Genomic DNA, 18,566 nt, shown 5'->3' on the forward strand with positions numbered 1-18,566 from the left:
TGAGCTTGTTATATTAATTTATCAAATAACTGATCCGTTAAAATCTCGGTTTTAAGCGAAGATTATTATTCATCTAATTTCTTTTAAAAAGTTTGTCAAAAAAGAAAAAAGAAAAGAACAACAACAAAAATACAAAATAATCTTTTGTCAATTATTTGAATCATGCGTTGAAGGATAAAAAGAAAATGTAAAAAAAAAAAAAAAAAGAAAAAGGTAAAGAAAAAGAAGAAAACCCTCAACAGTAAAGCAATTTACGTGCTTACAATGACTTTTGTTCACGCGTTAGATTCTCCGGTGCTTCTCGCGCATGGAATATCAAAGTGAAAACGTCTAATAGTAGTGAACGAGTGGTGGTGATGGTGGTGGTGGTGGTGGTCTTAACTCGACACTGCAGAATCCATTGTGTGTTACTTTTTTAAAGACGCTTCGTAAGGTAATGAACTTTTATTAAACGATTACTTGGTAAACTTAACACGGGTTGTGGTTTGGCACGTGCCAATGGACGACGACTACGTCGCGTTACACGGCTTCCCTTTTACGTGTATTTGAGATATTGATACTCCTGTCCGATCCATAGTAAAAAGGTAAACACAACGTGAGATGGAAAAGAATATTCTTTTTCGTAAAGCGAGATAAAGTAAGAAAAATAAAAAAGAAAAAGAAAAGAAAAGAAATTGTGAATTATCAAAAAAGAAAAAAACAAACACGGACTGTGTAATTATATGTTTTTGATACAATGTAAGTACGGTTGTCATTATTGACGTATAAAAAAGTTATAATTATCCTTTAACAAATGATTTTTTCCAATTATTTTAATGAAATTAATTGACAATTATATTTTTTCTTTTTAATTACGCGTTACTAATTGTTAATCGTTCAATTTATTTATTTCCGTAAGAACGAAAATAAGGGGTGGGAGAAGGGGGAAAAATGTTTTTCACTCTTTTTCTTAAATATTTTTCTTTTTAGTATTTCAACCAAGGGCATCGATAATGATGATTAATCGTTTCCCGTTCACCTGTCGAGTAATGTTCGATTGGTAATCATTATTTCAAAAAATAGCACGCGCAAATCGATCGCCAAATATATATAATATTATATTATTTTCGACAAAAAAGAAAAAAAAAAAATAGAAATCATCGAATAAACCATCATCTTCGTAAACGTTTTCCACCACTCCCTTCTTCCTCCCCTCCTCCTTGTCAAACTTCATTAGTAAATCATAAAGAAAAATTGAATCGAATAAATTGGAAGATATAATAACAAAAAGAAAAGTAGGTCAACCCATTAGGATAATGTATCGACAAATATATATGAATATCGTGTAAGACATTTCTATATAAATCAACTTTCTTACTATGTATTTATAAAATTTTATAATTAATTTTGGAATAAATTTATCGGGGTCATTGGTTATATTATAATCGTTTAATCGATTTCGCGTAATTAAAGGAATTTCATCATTCCCGAATATAAAAGTAGAGAAGAAGTAGCATTCGGAAGAAGTAGGGATCGGTGCAAGGTGCATCTTATATATATATATATCCTTTTCCTTTCCTTGTCTCTTGAATGACATCGAAAAAAGAAAGAAGATAAAAAAAAAAAGAACGAGACAAAGAAAGAAATGTGTCTCCGCGCTGTGCAAGTTTTCATTTTAAATTATTCCACGGAAGGAGCAGTAAATTATCGAGGCCGTTGCAGACTCGTTCGATTATTATCGTATTAATACAGGCGTTTTCTTTGAAAGGACGACAACTAACGGGTATGAGAAGAAGAGGACCATGAAGTTTACCATAGGAATTCTGTCAATGAGATCGAGACCCGAGGATGCAAGGTGCATCGTGTGTTTTTCGATCTCTCTCTCTCTCTCTCTTTCTCTCTTTCTCTTTCTCTTTCTTTTTCTTTTTCTTTCTTTCTTTGCCTTCCTCGTTCATTCTTTCTCTCTCTCTTTCTCTCTTTCTCTTTTCTTTCATGGTAAAACGTAAGACGGTACAAAGAGCGTGTTCCCCCCATCGATCGTCCAAACCGAGTTATCCCATTGGTCGACTGGCACGCGTACGCACCTGCCACGCATCTTTTTCGACTCACCTTTGTCGAGCCGCCCTGGTCGGTCGGTCGGTTTAACAGCGGCAAGAAAGTTTCTCCGTGTGAAACGGATGGAAAATATAGGTGTGTGCATCTTTTAAATGCATCCAAGGATATATGTATATATGTATATTCGAAAAGATGTGACCTATCAACTCCATTATATTTATTTTTACTTTCATTCGTATCATTCATTCGGATTCTTTTGATTTTTAATTATTTTAACACAGANAAAAAAAAAAAATAGAAATCATCGAATAAACCATCATCTTCGTAAACGTTTTCCACCACTCCCTTCTTCCTCCCCTCCTCCTTGTCAAACTTCATTAGTAAATCATAAAGAAAAATTGAATCGAATAAATTGGAAGATATAATAACAAAAAGAAAAGTAGGTCAACCCATTAGGATAATGTATCGACAAATATATATGAATATCGTGTAAGACATTTCTATATAAATCAACTTTCTTACTATGTATTTATAAAATTTTATAATTAATTTTGGAATAAATTTATCGGGGTCATTGGTTATATTATAATCGTTTAATCGATTTCGCGTAATTAAAGGAATTTCATCATTCCCGAATATAAAAGTAGAGAAGAAGTAGCATTCGGAAGAAGTAGGGATCGGTGCAAGGTGCATCTTATATATATATATATCCTTTTCCTTTCCTTGTCTCTTGAATGACATCGAAAAAAGAAAGAAGATAAAAAAAAAAAGAACGAGACAAAGAAAGAAATGTGTCTCCGCGCTGTGCAAGTTTTCATTTTAAATTATTCCACGGAAGGAGCAGTAAATTATCGAGGCCGTTGCAGACTCGTTCGATTATTATCGTATTAATACAGGCGTTTTCTTTGAAAGGACGACAACTAACGGGTATGAGAAGAAGAGGACCATGAAGTTTACCATAGGAATTCTGTCAATGAGATCGAGACCCGAGGATGCAAGGTGCATCGTGTGTTTTTCGATCTCTCTCTCTCTCTCTCTTTCTCTCTTTCTCTTTCTCTTTCTTTTTCTTTTTCTTTCTTTCTTTGCCTTCCTCGTTCATTCTTTCTCTCTCTCTTTCTCTCTTTCTCTTTTCTTTCATGGTAAAACGTAAGACGGTACAAAGAGCGTGTTCCCCCCATCGATCGTCCAAACCGAGTTATCCCATTGGTCGMCTGGCACGCGTACGCACCTGCCACGCATCTTTTTCGACTCACCTTTGTCGAGCCGCCCTGGTCGGTCGGTCGGTTTAACAGCGGCAAGAAAGTTTCTCCGTGTGAAACGGATGGAAAATATAGGTGTGTGCATCTTTTAAATGCATCCAAGGATATATGTATATATGTATATTCGAAAAGATGTGACCTATCAACTCCATTATATTTATTTTTCCTTTCATTCGTATCATTCATTCGGATTCTTTTGATTTTTAATTATATTAACACAGATTTTATATTTTTTTTTTTATTTTTATATTCTTTTGAATATATTATATTATATATATTGTTTGTGTTCACATATTAATTTTATATATTATATTATATTATTCAAACGACGATGTGTTATTTAAGAAATTGTTTTGTTCTAGCTACGTGTGAAACGAATGGAAAATATAGGTGTGTGCATCTTTTAAATGCATCCAATATATGTATATTCAAAAAGATGTGACCTATCAACTCCACTATATTTATTTCTCCTTTCATACAAATAATTCATCCGAATATTTGATTTTAATCAGTTTAATAGATATTATTTACTTTTTAAAAATATTATTTAAACACACACAACCCCTTCTGTTATATAAAAGAAAATTAAAGATGACGAATATATTTTTCATAACACGTAGTATATGCAGCTGATATCAAATTGAATTAAATTATGATTATTTCTTATAATAATGTAATTTAATATAATAAGTACTCTTACAGGTATAAGTTATGAACAAAAGAGAAAATTTCTTTTGGACAAATGTTTATGCACATTTATTAACAGCTGGAATTAACATTAAACTTATCGATATTTTATATATACCTGTTCCTACCGTGAGCGGTCAAATGACCATTTTAAGAAAAAACAAATCATATATCTTCATATAGAATGAAATTTTAATTCAGTGTGGGATAGTATATACATAATAATATATTTTCTTTTATTTAAAAATTAATAATGTACATTTTATACGTTTTTGTAGTATTTTTTTACGAATTACATGACACCTGTAATTTTATCTTTTGATCACACATGGTAGGGATTCAGTGTTAAATTTCAGATAAGTGTCCCTTATCTCCGACCCTTTCCAAAATATTCTAAATTCTTCTGAAGGTCTTATATAATCTTTCAAGAATCTAACTTCTATTTAAAAACACTCTTATCCTAGACAAACAGGTAGAAAAATACACTTATGTTAGGCACGCATACACAGGTACCTCTTTCTATCATAGAAAATAATTTCTTTCTTCTGATAATGTATATAATATTCGTCATATATAATTCAATTAATTGCCATATCATCGTGACGAAGTATACTCATCAAACACAATTAACAGGTTAAATAGCTCAGCTGGCTTGCTCGAAGAAATCGTTCGATTAAATCGATACCTTTTTTCGTTTTCTCTACCTGCTTAAGGATTTAAACTTGTAAACAGGTCAGAAACTCACATCAGTTATGCGTTTCGTTTTGAAATGAAACGACACGTGTTGCGTTAAAGTATGTGTTATACAAGGATTAAAATAAGATATTTAAATAATTTTTCGGAATGATTTCTATGAAACTAAAAAAACCAATTATAAAATTTGATTTTATTCACAATTTTTTACAATAACGAAGAAACGAGAAATAATTAAGTCACAAGAAAATATTTGTTGTTCCTTTCGTTTCGATATACAAGTATGGATCGATTGATTTATTATTTTGTTCGATCAATCTTTATTAAATAGACAAATTTCTTTTCACCTTTTGTTACTTCTTTCTCGCTTAGATACCTGGGCATCTTTTTTCTTAAGACATCCTGCGATACTCCAAACTGTTCAAATCAATTCTATTCGATAGGATTTAAGATGCTATTATTACGTTTGAAGTATCACAGGACATCAAAGGACATTTATAAGAATTTTTTCCTTTTGTTGGAGAGTACAATGAACGACGAAACGAGCAAATGGGGGGTATCACTTTTCGATGTGTGTTTACAATTTCGGATTCAAAAGCTACGTTTAGTCGACAAATTGGACAGGTATAAAAAGAAAAAAGTAGACGGAATGTCGTGTTAAAATGGTAAGGAATGAAAAAGAAAAAAAAAAAGATATAAAACGACGACGACGACGAAGTTCATATATTTTTTTTTTTTTTATTGGTTTTGTATTTATTACAAAAGAAAAAAGTTATACATATTTATCTTAAAGCTTTCTCTTAATCGACCATACTTGTGTACGTATATAAAGTAATCGTATTAAAGGTACATCCTCTCGTACAAAAGACCTACTCGCTAGGTTCTGAAGATTTTTTTACATGCACCTGTCCGCCATAAGAGCATTTTTTTCAGGATGGCATCCATAGTCTTCCGAGTTTATCTTCGGAGGATCAAACATCTGTCTTCCGTAGGGAGCAGAATACATTTTCTGAGAGAGCCTTTTAATTACTCGCTACGTTTACTAAGTTGCTAGGCGTTGTTTTTAAAAAAAATAATCATAATAAGAACAAAAAAAGATATATATATATGTATATATATTGTTACGTCCCACTGTTGTTGGTCAGGGAGATGTAAGTACTCGACTAAAACTATAATTTTCTCTCACTTTTGGTCAATCTTAATGCAAAGATTTTATACGAGATCGAAAGAGGTTCTATACGTGTTGCAGGTCTTCCTGAAAATAAATTTTCACCTATGGATTTATTCGTAATCATTTGAACACGTTTCAGTTACAGACCGTCGAAGAATTACAGATAATTATTTTTCAAAACGCTGATCCAGGAGTCCAGCGACATTCTACCCCCAGTTTTTGATTTATCGAAAAAAGTTATTCCTTACAATCTATCGATTTTTCGGACTTAAGGCACGTGCAGTCCTATTGGATCATTTTCTTACATGGTCGGTTCCTCAAACTGAATATATTTAATGCATGATTAATAGCTTTGTGATAACGTAACACTATATATATATATATATTAAAAAGAAAATATCGTTTGGGATATAAACAATCATTCGCGTTTAAAGATATAACGGAAAATAGATTCGTGTAATATTTGTTTGTTTTAATATCGTTCACGAATCTTACCGAAATTATTCGACATCGAGTTCGAGATTTGTTTTATCTTTTTCTTAATTTTTCCGTAGAATATATTAAGAAGTAAATTTTTGTAATAGCTAACGGGTTCAGACCGCATGCATGCATGCATGCATGCATGCACATGCATGCACCTGATCCGTCTTTACCGCAAAACCACATGCCACTTACTCGCATATCTGTTACGTGGCACGCGAACAAAATTACATACAAACGATGTCGCTCTCGTCCAAACATTCTCTCTCTGTTCCGTTGTGTTAGTTTGCGCTAAGAAACAGCATCGTCGAATCGCACCATAAATAGTCTTTACTCGGATACTTTCACTTTGGATTATTATTTACTTGGGTATCAATTTACTTTAATCATCATCGTCGTCGTCATCGTCGTAATCATTATCGTCACCTTTTTTTCCTTTTTAAATTATTTCTTTCTCCGAGATAAAAAATTAATTCGAGCAAGGATCCTCCTTGTACTGTCCACACGTAGAAAACATTTTAGGTTTTTCTTTTTTTTTGTTTTTTTCTTTTTTTTTCATCGTCATTTGACTTCTTTTGAAATACCCTGTATAGTGCGTGCGAGGACGCCGATAAGCGGTCTATTTATGTAATGAGATAATGGTCGTCTTTGTCGCTACTACCAAAAAGCTTATTAGCCGTTCATTGTGTATCCCTCCTCCTCGTTCCCCCCTCACCCTACCTTCACCCCGCCCCACCTCCTCTTCGCAGCAAGCAGATGATAAAATCTCCCTTAATTTCGTTTACGTTGACGCCTTTTATGAAACGTTTCCAATCTTACAGATCAACAACGAGTACTTTAAGTATTTTAATACGGAGATTTTATTTTTACTAATAGTTTTTTTCTTTTTTTTTTTAGTAAAACTTTTTAGGCAAAGGTAACGATGACATTTTATATAGAATCAGTTCGTTCAAATGTATTAATTATTTTAAGTATCAGAATCAGTTTGATATTCGTTAAAGGAAGAATAATATAAAGTAGATTTGCTTAAAAATGACATATCTTTCTCTCTTAATTGATATATATTTAGAATATTAAACAATTTGGATTTGATATTTTATTTGACGAAAATGTTCAACTCGAATTAATTACTGAATAGAAACATTACAAAAAAATGTATGTTGGTTTAAATAATCCTATATATGTATTAATAAAGCACATTGGAGTATTAGATATACCTTAAATAATTGTTAATTAATCGAAAAAGAATGTGTATTTTAGTTTAAAAACATGTAATACAAGCTTTACGTACCGTACTCTTCGAAATCCACCGTTAGACTGGCACGTTGTCTTCTATGAAAGTTCTTTTATTGATTATTGTTTATATGACTTTATTTCGAATATTATTTTCGTTATACATATTTATGCAACCTTCGAAAAGTCATATGAGCAACATTCAATAAAAGAACTTTCATAGAGGACAATGGGTTAGTTAACTGTTAGATTTCGAAGAGGAAGGTACGTTGAACATATACTCCGTGTTTCTAAATTGAAATATACATTTTTTACGATTAATTAACAATCATTTAAGATAATATCGAACAGTAATTTACTCTACAAATATTTTTGCTTATTTAAACTAAAATAGATTTATTTTAATATAATATTTCTGGCTAATGATGTCTTTGAATTCCAAATTTTCATTGTCATTTTTTTAAACAAATCTACTTTGTGTCATTCTTAATTTAATCGATCTATTAATTCTAATATTTTTAAAAACATTTAAATAACACAGTAAAAATGTAATACGGCCAATTATTAGATAAGAAAAAAATCAAATATTTTCTTTTACTATTAAAGTAATACTAACATGTACAGATTTTATTGTATGAACGTTTACTGTATATTATTTTCGTATTTGTTTAATTCACTTATTACATATAAGGCTTTCAAATTAAATTCATTAAATATGTAAAATTAAGCAATATATATATTAATATATTTATTTCTAAATATTCTTCGTCCTAAACAACACACTCTATGCCAATAATATAAAAATACAATTTTAGTAAGCGAAACGATGTACAATTTCAAGGAATACTCATTGTAGATATGAATCAATTGATTATTTTCCATATTTCATTTCTATCACGCATATTTTTTTTCTTCTCTCTCTCTCTCTTTCTCTCTTCCATCAGCATAATATCATTAATAACTGTTCTTCAACATTACGTCGAAGATCTTTTAAATTTTTCAACTTTGACCATATCCAATGGGATTTTTCCAGTTTGAACACACGTTGATAACCCGCATCTTATGGATTATTTTCAGGATAATAAGAATATCGAAAAAATTACTTATACCAATCATAAAAGAAAACAAAGAGAAAGAGAGAGAGAGAGAAAGAGAGATAAAGACAGGTGTTCCATCGTATTGTCAAACAAAAAAAAAAAAGAATAAGAACGTAACATGTCATCTTCGAATGATCACTGACAGCTGAGAAGATCATCGTATAGCATCATCATATCCGTACACACGGAAAATAACGCACCCGTATGCACCTGCCATTGCTTTAAAATAGTCTTGAAAATAATGCTAGAATAAGATTATAGAATATATATATCTTATATTCAACTCTTAGCCTTCGTTTGAACATTTTATCTTACGTCTCGTTTGTGTGTATATATGTATCTCACTAACAAGAATGCACTTCATTGCTAACGTTCCATTTCTTCGTTCTTCAGCATTCGTTTTATAACGTGACACGTTCGTGTTACTTAAAATCACCACCTATCGTCCATGAATTTATATCAATTTGAAAGATTAAACATCGACAACGACGTTGCGAAAAAAAATACCAGTAACCACCCTTTTTCATTCGTCTTTTATCAAAAGGACGCGCACAAGATTCCGGTACATAAATTTGTTCTAATCCTCTAACTTAAAGACGTTTATGTAAGCCTTTTGAGAGAAAGGGAATGTTGCTAGTGCTTTTCGGTTCCATCCGTGGCGAAGAAAATGGGTAGACGTTGTGGTTAATAGCTTGGCAGATGTTCCCTGTCGTCTTTTAAAAAAATCTACGAGCTATTTTTACGAGAGACTTTATTAAAATTTCGTTTTCATTTTTCTTACCAAAAAAATAAAACAAGAAGAAAAAAAGAACAAAGGATAGGAGGAGGGGACATACACACACACGCACGCACGCACACGCACGCATGATTTCCAATGATAATATTCCGAGATTATCCTGTCCGTTTCGCTATGCTATTAAAATCGATTAAATGCACAAATGATACCGCATTCGTTTCGGTTGATTTAAATTCAATTCAAAAAAACACGAGGAAAATAGGTAAATAAAAATATTCTTATGGTGCGCACAATTGCGTGGTAACAGATTTAAGTGAAAATAATTTGTTTTATGATTTTTCTTTATAATGTAAAAATTAATCATTTTAATATAAAATTATATATAAAGTTATAGTTTTATCAATCAGCTTCTATCATATGATTCAAAATGGGATTTCCAGCAAGATTCAATTTTATTTAAAAAAAAAAAAAAAAGAAAAGATATTATCTCGTCGAGGACCAAAACTTTTCAACTCACTCTCGTACAATTAATTATCATATTATAACACGATTTTTATATAACGTGATACACATTGATCGCGTTACAGGAGAAGGGTTGATTATTATACATAGACAGTGTTTGTGCATTAAAGACGTTTTATCGTGATACTTTAGAAATTGATTTTTGAAAGGAACAGTATACTCGATGACCACTTTAAATCGCTATGGGACTTCTATATATAGTTCCTATATATGTGTATAATATGTATAATTTATTTTGCTTCTACTTCTTCTTCTTCTTCTTCATCATCACGTTGGTACTTCTTTCATTGGTTCGTCCGTAATAAGCGTGTATCATTCCTTGCAAGTGGGTGTGCGAGTGCGCGCGCACTTGTACTCGGCGAATTGAATGATAATGAAATGATTGTCGGTACAATGGGGTCAGATTTATCTGTAGGTTCCTATCTTCTCTTTGCCGTTTGCTCAAGTCTTCAACCTCCTATGTAACCATACTAGTCACGTATGAATCTCTTAAGGAGATACTTTATGTTTCCTTCGTAGAGAAACCTTTTTAGTCCTTGCGATGTGGTGAGAACGACGTTCAAAGCTTTTGTTGTCGCACGAAACCGTCGCTTGATTCGTCTGATAAAAATTGATCGTTAAATCATAACTCTAAACTCGTAACAATAATTATGTCGATGATAATTGTGAGAATAAAAATTTAAATCCAATATATATATATAATACGATTTTTATATTACATTAAAATTATATTTATTATACGACAAATTCGTAAAATAAATATTTGCAATTTTGTTTAAATTCAGATCGCTATCATAATTAGTGATAGATACCAATTACGAAATATACCGAAGTTATATAAAGTATAAATAAATTTTTGTATTATAAACAGTTGAACTAGTATAGAATTTCGTCGAGAAATATGATTATATATTGAATAAAAAAAAAGTAAATAGAAAAGTTTCAGGTAAGTTTTGATCGATACAATTGTCGAAATAGATTTCATTTATTTTTCTTAACATTGAATTTTTCACGTTAGACAGTGGCCTAAGGATTGTTAGAATGAATTCCGACGTGTGATTGCCGAGCGTATCTCCGCTTCCTCGGATGAACCCAACAAAACGTGTACTACGTATGAAGCCTTATTCGTTCCGTTATCTTTTTGTGTTCACCACCAATACGATGACCGGAAGCCTAAGATTTCGGTTGGTTATACACACCACGTTACAATCATTAAATAACAAAAAGTACATATTATTTTATTCAAAATGAAAAAATAATCATATCGATACGATACGATACTATTTTTTACTATTTTTAATCGACAAAACGTTCGTTCGTTCGTTCGTACAACATTCTGTCAATGACAATTTACAATTAGAAGAGTGAATTAAATAAAACTGGAGGGTATTAAAAAGAAAGAAAGAAAGAAAGACAGAAAAAAAAAACCAAGGAGAACACTCGACCGGTCGTCTGGCCGACCGTCTGTCTTTTCGAAATAAAAACCGAAGTAAAAGATTGTATTTTCGGTCAATGCCTCAGTCAGATGTGTGCTGGTTTCCCTGGGCCGAAGAAGTAGAAGCAGAAGAACAAGAAGAAGAACAAGAAGAAGAAGAAGAAGAAGAACAAGAAGGGGGCGGTGGACTCGAAATGGATTGCAAGGGGTGCCCTCCGGCTTCTCGAAGGTTCTCATTCTTCGCGACTGCCTCTTTCAATCGGAGGGAGGAAGTAAGAAAGAAAAAAAAGAAAGAAGGAAGGAAGAAAGGAAGGAAGGAAGGAAGAAGGAAGTAAGTGGTCGGAGACTCTCGAGGTTCGAAACTCGTCGAAGGATACGCATTTGCAAACTCCTGCAAAATATTTTTTTTTCTCTTATCCTACTCGTGTATAAATAACCCTTCAATTGCATTTAAATAATCAACAAAAAAATTAATTCCGTTCCAGTAAATTATTTGAAGAATTTAATAGAATAATACGAACACGGTTTCGGTGTTCGATTAAATATCGAATCGTCGAATGTATCGAAAAAGAAAAATCACTAAATAATACTCGAAAAAGCATTTCGTTAAAAGTGAATCAGAATAAAGGGTAGAAAAAGGAATAATAATAGTATATCGAAAAAAGAGATAGAAGAGATGCTTGCTTTGTGAGAGATATTTCTGTCATCGTTCATCTCGCGAACTCTCTCTCTCTCTCTTTCCTTCTCTCACCCTCTTTTACTCTCTTCTCCCTTTCTTTGTGGTTGCCTCGGGTGACAGAATTTTGTGTCACGATTGCACGAAAACCGAAGGAAAAGGCGAAAGGTTGACAACCGTTCGAGGATATATATGTTTTCCTCTCTCTTCCCCCCCCCCACCCCTCTCTCCCTTACACTCACTTCGGACTATAGTAACCCGAGCCGACAATACACTTCTAAAATACCCCCGCGTCTTCTATATTTTCATGGGGGGTTGCGCACGCGCCAGTCTCTCCGACTTCCTGCCATCCGCCTTGCTTCCGCTATTTCACATTATGTTATATGCACACTAACCCCCTCCCCTTCCCCTTCCACCCTCCTTTTTTACCCCTCCCTTCTCCACTAACATCCTCGTTTTCGCCCTACGGACCTACCTCCTTAAGCCCTCAGTCTCTACGGAAACACATCTGCACTTCGATATACCTATATGTACCTATATATATATATATCAAATATATGAGAGAAAAAGAGAGAGAGAGAGAGAGAGAGAGAGAGAGAGAGAGAGAGAGAGAGAGAGAGAGAGARAGAGAAAGAGAATCGCGAGACATCGCGAAAGACAGATGTTGAACCGGACGATAATCCTCCCCCTCAATTCCCTCCCCCTCTCTTCTTTCACTCTCTCTCTCTCTCTTTCTCTCATTTTACTTCTTCTTCTTCTTCTTCTGCTGCTTCTTCTCATTTTCTTGCCTACTCCTTCGCTAATTAAATCGCCTCACTCCGTTACTGAACCTCCTCCTCTCTCTTTCCTTCTTAACCTTTTCGATGTACGAGGAAGCTTATATGTACGTTGAAGATGCATACTTAAGAGATTGTTTTCTAATGTGTGACTCTTCTTGCAAATATTATTTTTCTTTTTTTTTTTTTTCTTTTCTTTTTTCATTTTTCCTTATATTAAATTCTTATTCGATAATCGTATCAGGTTTTTTTTTTTTTTTTTAGATATATCTTATTGTGTTTAGGATTTTATATAAGGTTTTTATTTTACGTTTCATCACTTCTGATTGATATCTCATATCGTTAAAGATAATATGTTTCTGTTATTTTATTTTCCTAGAATAATTTGAGAGACTGTATGATATTAACGATCGGGGTTAATTCGCTTCGACTAATCATAAATTACATAATGAAAATAGGAGAGAAAACATGGTAACGGTGAGAAGAGTAGTAGTTATATATACCTTATTCGAATCCTGTTTCTGTTAATTACGTTGTAAAAATGTAATTTATTCGCCAATCATGGTTATTCAACTTTCGATCGTTAAGATCGACATTTTCCAATTAACTAATTAACCGGATTTATCATTTTTTATCGAATTATCGTATAAGCGATGTAAGTTTAGTTTAACAAGTTAACATTCGAAATTTAATAGGTTTAGGATAATGAAAAAAAAAATCTTCCATAGAAAAATGTGGATTATCTAATAAATTCTACATAAATTGTATCTGCGATTTCTGGATAACGTCAGAGAATCGCGTTAATAAAATCCAACATAACGTGAAATTGAATACAATATTTCATATCGACGTACACACGTATCTATTTTTTGTTTGTACGATCTAGAATAATTGTTTGTTCGAGAACAACGTTACACGCGAACGATATATTAACCATAAGAGATGACTGTAAGTTTGTTGCAAGCAACGAGATAAGGCTTCTCTTACGTTTTTTGTTAAAAGAACTTTTAGCCGACGTTTAACCATTAAAGTGATATCACGTTTTAAATATTCGGTAAGATAAAAGGAGAAGACTTTTAATCTTACTCGCTAGTAAAATATTACTTATTTTTTCACATAGAGAGTAAATATATCTTCTTACGCGAGTTGTGTTTTTAAATAACAAACGTGTCGTAATGGCAATGAGATAAGATCGTGAAGAAGATCGTTGAAAAAAAATTCGTTTCTTTTTATTATTTTTTTTTCATTTCGCGTTAATTCGTGACAGGTGAATTGTTACGAAAATAAATAAATATAAAAAAAAAAGAAAATGTTTTATTCGCAAAACAACCATTTTTACCTCTTTACTTCATTTCACATTGTAATTATTAATTCGTAATTCGAGTGTATCGTTCGTTTTTTAAAAACATAATTTATACGAAATCGCGTTATCTTTTTTTTCCTATTACTCATAGCAAGAAAATCTCGTTACCAGTTTATTTGGAATCACATATTTTTCCCTTCTTATTTATTTTTCCAACGAGTTTACGGTTAGTATTATATCACGTATTTTTTCTTCTTTATTTTCCAACGAGTTTACGGTTAGTATTATAACAACGTGTGGCAACATTTACCTTTCCCTTGCTCCTTTTTAAATTCTCTCTCTCTCTCTCTCTCTCTCTCTCTCTCTCTCTCTATCTTTCGGTGGACTTAATCTGAAGTACGATAAAACGTTTTGCTATACACACTAGAGATGTACGAGTAAAACTTCAACAGTGTTATAACGCTTATGGTAGGAGTAAACAACCGAGCCGTGTCTCCGTTTCCTCGAGGTTGGAAGCCACCGTCCCCCGGATTTACGATTGTTGCCATTCTGCTCGTGGAATCGTCAGGATATATCCCCCGAAATTGTAGGCAACTCACTGCCAACGAGCGTCCAACCCACGCGTTTCCTCCCCCTCCTTTCCCCCGTCCTTACCCTCATCCTCAATCTCATTCTCATTCTCATTCTCATATTCCATTCTCCTTCTTCGTTCATGAACTCTCTGCAATTTAAACTTACGTATTTTCCGTCCATTCATGTTTCCTTTCAACACTGACACTCTACTACCATACTTTGATAGTTGACTATTCTGATTACTTTATTATTATTATTATTATTATTATTATTTCCTTTATTTTTTTTTTCTTTTCTTTTTTTTCATGAAGAGGGGATATAATTTTGTATTCATTGACGTTTCGATTGTATCTGTGAAATGAAATTAATATAAGATTTATTACAAATTGTCGTATAATGATAATATAATTGGAAAATGATTTTCGATTATTATTATTATTATTATCATCGAAGATGGATTAATAAAAATAATGCAAAAAGAAGAAAATAATATTCATGGTAGTAATATTTGTCGTTTAATTCAACGTGGAAAAAGAATAAGAATTTCTTAGCACGCGTGTCCTGAAATTCACGCATCTATGACCGCGCGGTCAACAACGGTGCACTCTCTGTGCATTATCATTTTATAATGACGTGCGAAACGCACACGCTTTGCTTGTATGCATACTTACGATCATCTTTGTATATTGTTTTTGTGTTAGACGAAGGAACAATGCGAGATTATAACGTGCGTGAGTGTAATAAGTTGCGTGTAAATAACGGGGAGGAACCGACCGAACGATCGACGAGATGCAAAAGGAAAAAAAAAAAAAAAGAAAAGAAAAGAAAAAACGAAAAGGCCATTTTAAACTCCAACATTAACTATTTCGTAATAATCACGCGCAAGATTCCTTTAAGAGTTATATGGTTTTTCCTGCGAACACACAATGAAACCGTTACAATCTTTGTCTTTCTCTTTCTCTCTTTTTTTTTCCTTAAATATTTAATATTATATATATTTATTCTTTTAAAATAAATATAAAAATATAAAAAAAATAATAAATATAAAAAAAAAAGTAGACGAATATATATATATATGATTAAATTTGATTGTGATTAAAAAAATTCTTATAAAATAATAAAACATTAAAAGCACTAAAGCATCGTATATATATATATATACTAGTTTAAAAATCGGTGTTAATCGTTTTCAGTTTAAACGGAGTTCCGAGGGATTTGAAAAGTTCAACAGTAGGTAGAATAATCCGTTTCCCTGGTAAATGTTTGTGCGATAAAGTTCGCGAAATGTAAAAAGTTTTGTATCGTTGGGTTAGAGAGACCGCACGATCACTCTTTCCTCCCTTCGTAAACTATGTGCCAGAAAAAGCAAAAAAAAGAGAAGAAAAAAAAACTAGTAAGCTTGGTACACAACCCACTCACGAGGACTCCTCTCTTCAGTAAGCCCTGATATTAAATAGAATTAGATCGATACGAGCGTACTTATGATGATGGAGGGTTACTCGGAACAGTTTCGCAACGTTAGTGTGACAGGGGAATGTTAGGAAGGGGTGCATAATGTGGGACTCGGATGCACCTTACTGGAATTTAACCTGTTACCGTCCTTAAATCAAAGGGATCGAAAATATCGGGACATAAAGGTCGAATTTAATGGTTCGAAAAATTTCAATTAATTTTATGACGTTTAATGCAATTTTTAGTAACATTTACAAAAAAGATGATGATGATGATGATTTAATAATTATTATCCGTGATATATTTAAATTTATATATATACAAGAAAGAAAGTGAGAAGATTGTAAGTAGCATCAAATTATGAGATACCTATATCCTTTCGATGAATCGATCTTGGCAACCGAGACTTAGGTTTCAGTGTTTCTATTCAATATAGAACCAATCTCTGAATTTAATATCGTTTCTTTCTGGATGAGAGATAGATACCTACGTACGTCTGCTCTCTTTGTGTTTCTTCTCCTTCGTGGTAGACTCTGACCTCGTAAATTGAGTTCCATCTTGAAAGTAGTAGAAAAATCGAGAGAGACCGATATAAAGATAAACATCGAATGAATCGATATACGGCGTAGAATTGTATTTGCTCCGACTACGTCCATTCTCGTTACTTCTTCTTCTTATTCTTATTCTTCTTCTTCTCTACGTTATTTACAGATTCCTTTTTATTAATATATTATTCCGTAATGTACGCGCGCGCGTGAGTACGATGTCGTAAAAGGATTCCATTTCAATTCGATTTATCTTAATAAACCAACAACGTCAAGAAAAAGATTCTTTTATATATACCTTTTTACCTATTTTTTTTTTTTTTTTTTTTTTTTAACGAATTTATTACTTTTGAATATACCCGCATCCAAGTTAATAATTTATTCCAGAATAAAATAAGAATGATTCATCTCAATTGTATTTGCTTGGGCCTTATTGTTAGAGATTTTTAATTATATTAATATATGGGTACCTGTATATAAACGTCATTTTATAGCATCGTAATTATTACACCCGTGTATATAATTAAATGATCATCGTGAAAACTGCGAAATCATGAAATGACATTTATTCTTTCCCTTTTTTCGCTTTTGACGTGTCATTCGGATTGCTTAGTCTCATGGGATGAGAAATATATCTTGAGTCCCATGGAAACACGATCTGTACTGTCGATATGCTTCAGGACTTGTAGTTTCATGTGGAAAACCAAAAGGAAGATACACACACTGGCTCGTCTCGGTCAGTGAAGACCTCCTCGTGAGTTCATATCTTCGGGATACCCCCCATTCAATTCCAGAAACTGCAAAGAGTACATTTCTAAGATTATATCGTAAAAATATTGACTCATCCGTTATATTTCATCGTGAGAAAGAGAAAAAGCGTTGAAATCTCAGCGAACCTTTTGACGTACTTTGAAAAACAAATAAAACAAAAACAAAAAAACCACACAGAAAGGGTGATTTTCCCGAACTCTTTCTCGCCACCGACGTATAGATACGAGGAAGAACGAAAGATAAAAAAAAAGGAAAGAAGGGAAAAACTTATCTCGTCCGTACTTTTCATACCGCAAAGTGCGAGACTGCATTATTCATGAAGCGTAAGTAAGAGAAGGGGTGCCCTGGCATTTGGACCATTTTCAACGGCAAATCCACGGAGTAGTTCGTCCGGGATATTTCTACGGCCCTATTTACATACATCTCTTGCCACTGAATCACACGGTGCTCTCTCTAGCAGTTGCCCTTTCAGTAACGCTGCAACATCTCTCACGAAGTAAAGAAAAAGAAGAAGAAGAACTAGAAGAAGTAGAAGTAGAAGAACGTTTCTCGGTAAACGGAGAACAATAACTCATAGAAAATCGTTCTCTCATTCTTTTTTAACAGACTTGATCGATGAAAATTATTTTTCGCTTAATATACCATATATATATATTATATCGTATCATTTTATTATTTTTCTTTTCGACGAACGGTAGGAGGGAGGGAGGAGAGAATTACATTTTTTTTTTCAAGGGATGACAGTAGGTACGCGAGAAACAGCCCCATGGTAACAAGCCTAGTATTCCAGGGAGAAGAAAAAGAAAAATAAAAGTAAGAGAGGAAAGGTAAAAAGAATGAAAAATAAAACGAATAATACTCGCGGAGGGCTCGTCCGACAGATCGATGCACGGGCCGGCCAGTCGGCGGGTAGTTTGAATTTCCAACTCTTGAGAGATGGAACCAACGGGCACCAGACATGTATATACATATATATATATTTACATATACATATAGAGATACGTTTATACATACACGTGGACGCGACACGTACGTCGCGTCGCACACGTAGATATTTAAAAAGGATAGAGACAGATATACAGGGTAGGCAAACAAGAGAGAGAGAGAGAGAGAGAGAGAGAGA

The 18,566-nt window shown here is 32.9% G+C and overlaps 1 protein-coding gene across 1 annotated transcript in view; it reads left to right on the forward strand.

The window, feature by feature from the left end:
• Positions 1 to 18,566, forward strand: part of LOC106793756 (protein neuralized) — an 80,648-nt gene that overhangs the window by 23,216 nt on the left and 38,866 nt on the right. The window lies entirely within an intron of this gene.

Source organism: Polistes canadensis, unplaced genomic scaffold (assembly GCF_001313835.1).
Source record: "Polistes canadensis isolate GaletaPanama2010 unplaced genomic scaffold, ASM131383v1 scaffold_18, whole genome shotgun sequence".
In the NCBI taxonomy this organism is placed as follows: domain Eukaryota; kingdom Metazoa; phylum Arthropoda; class Insecta; order Hymenoptera; family Vespidae; genus Polistes; species Polistes canadensis.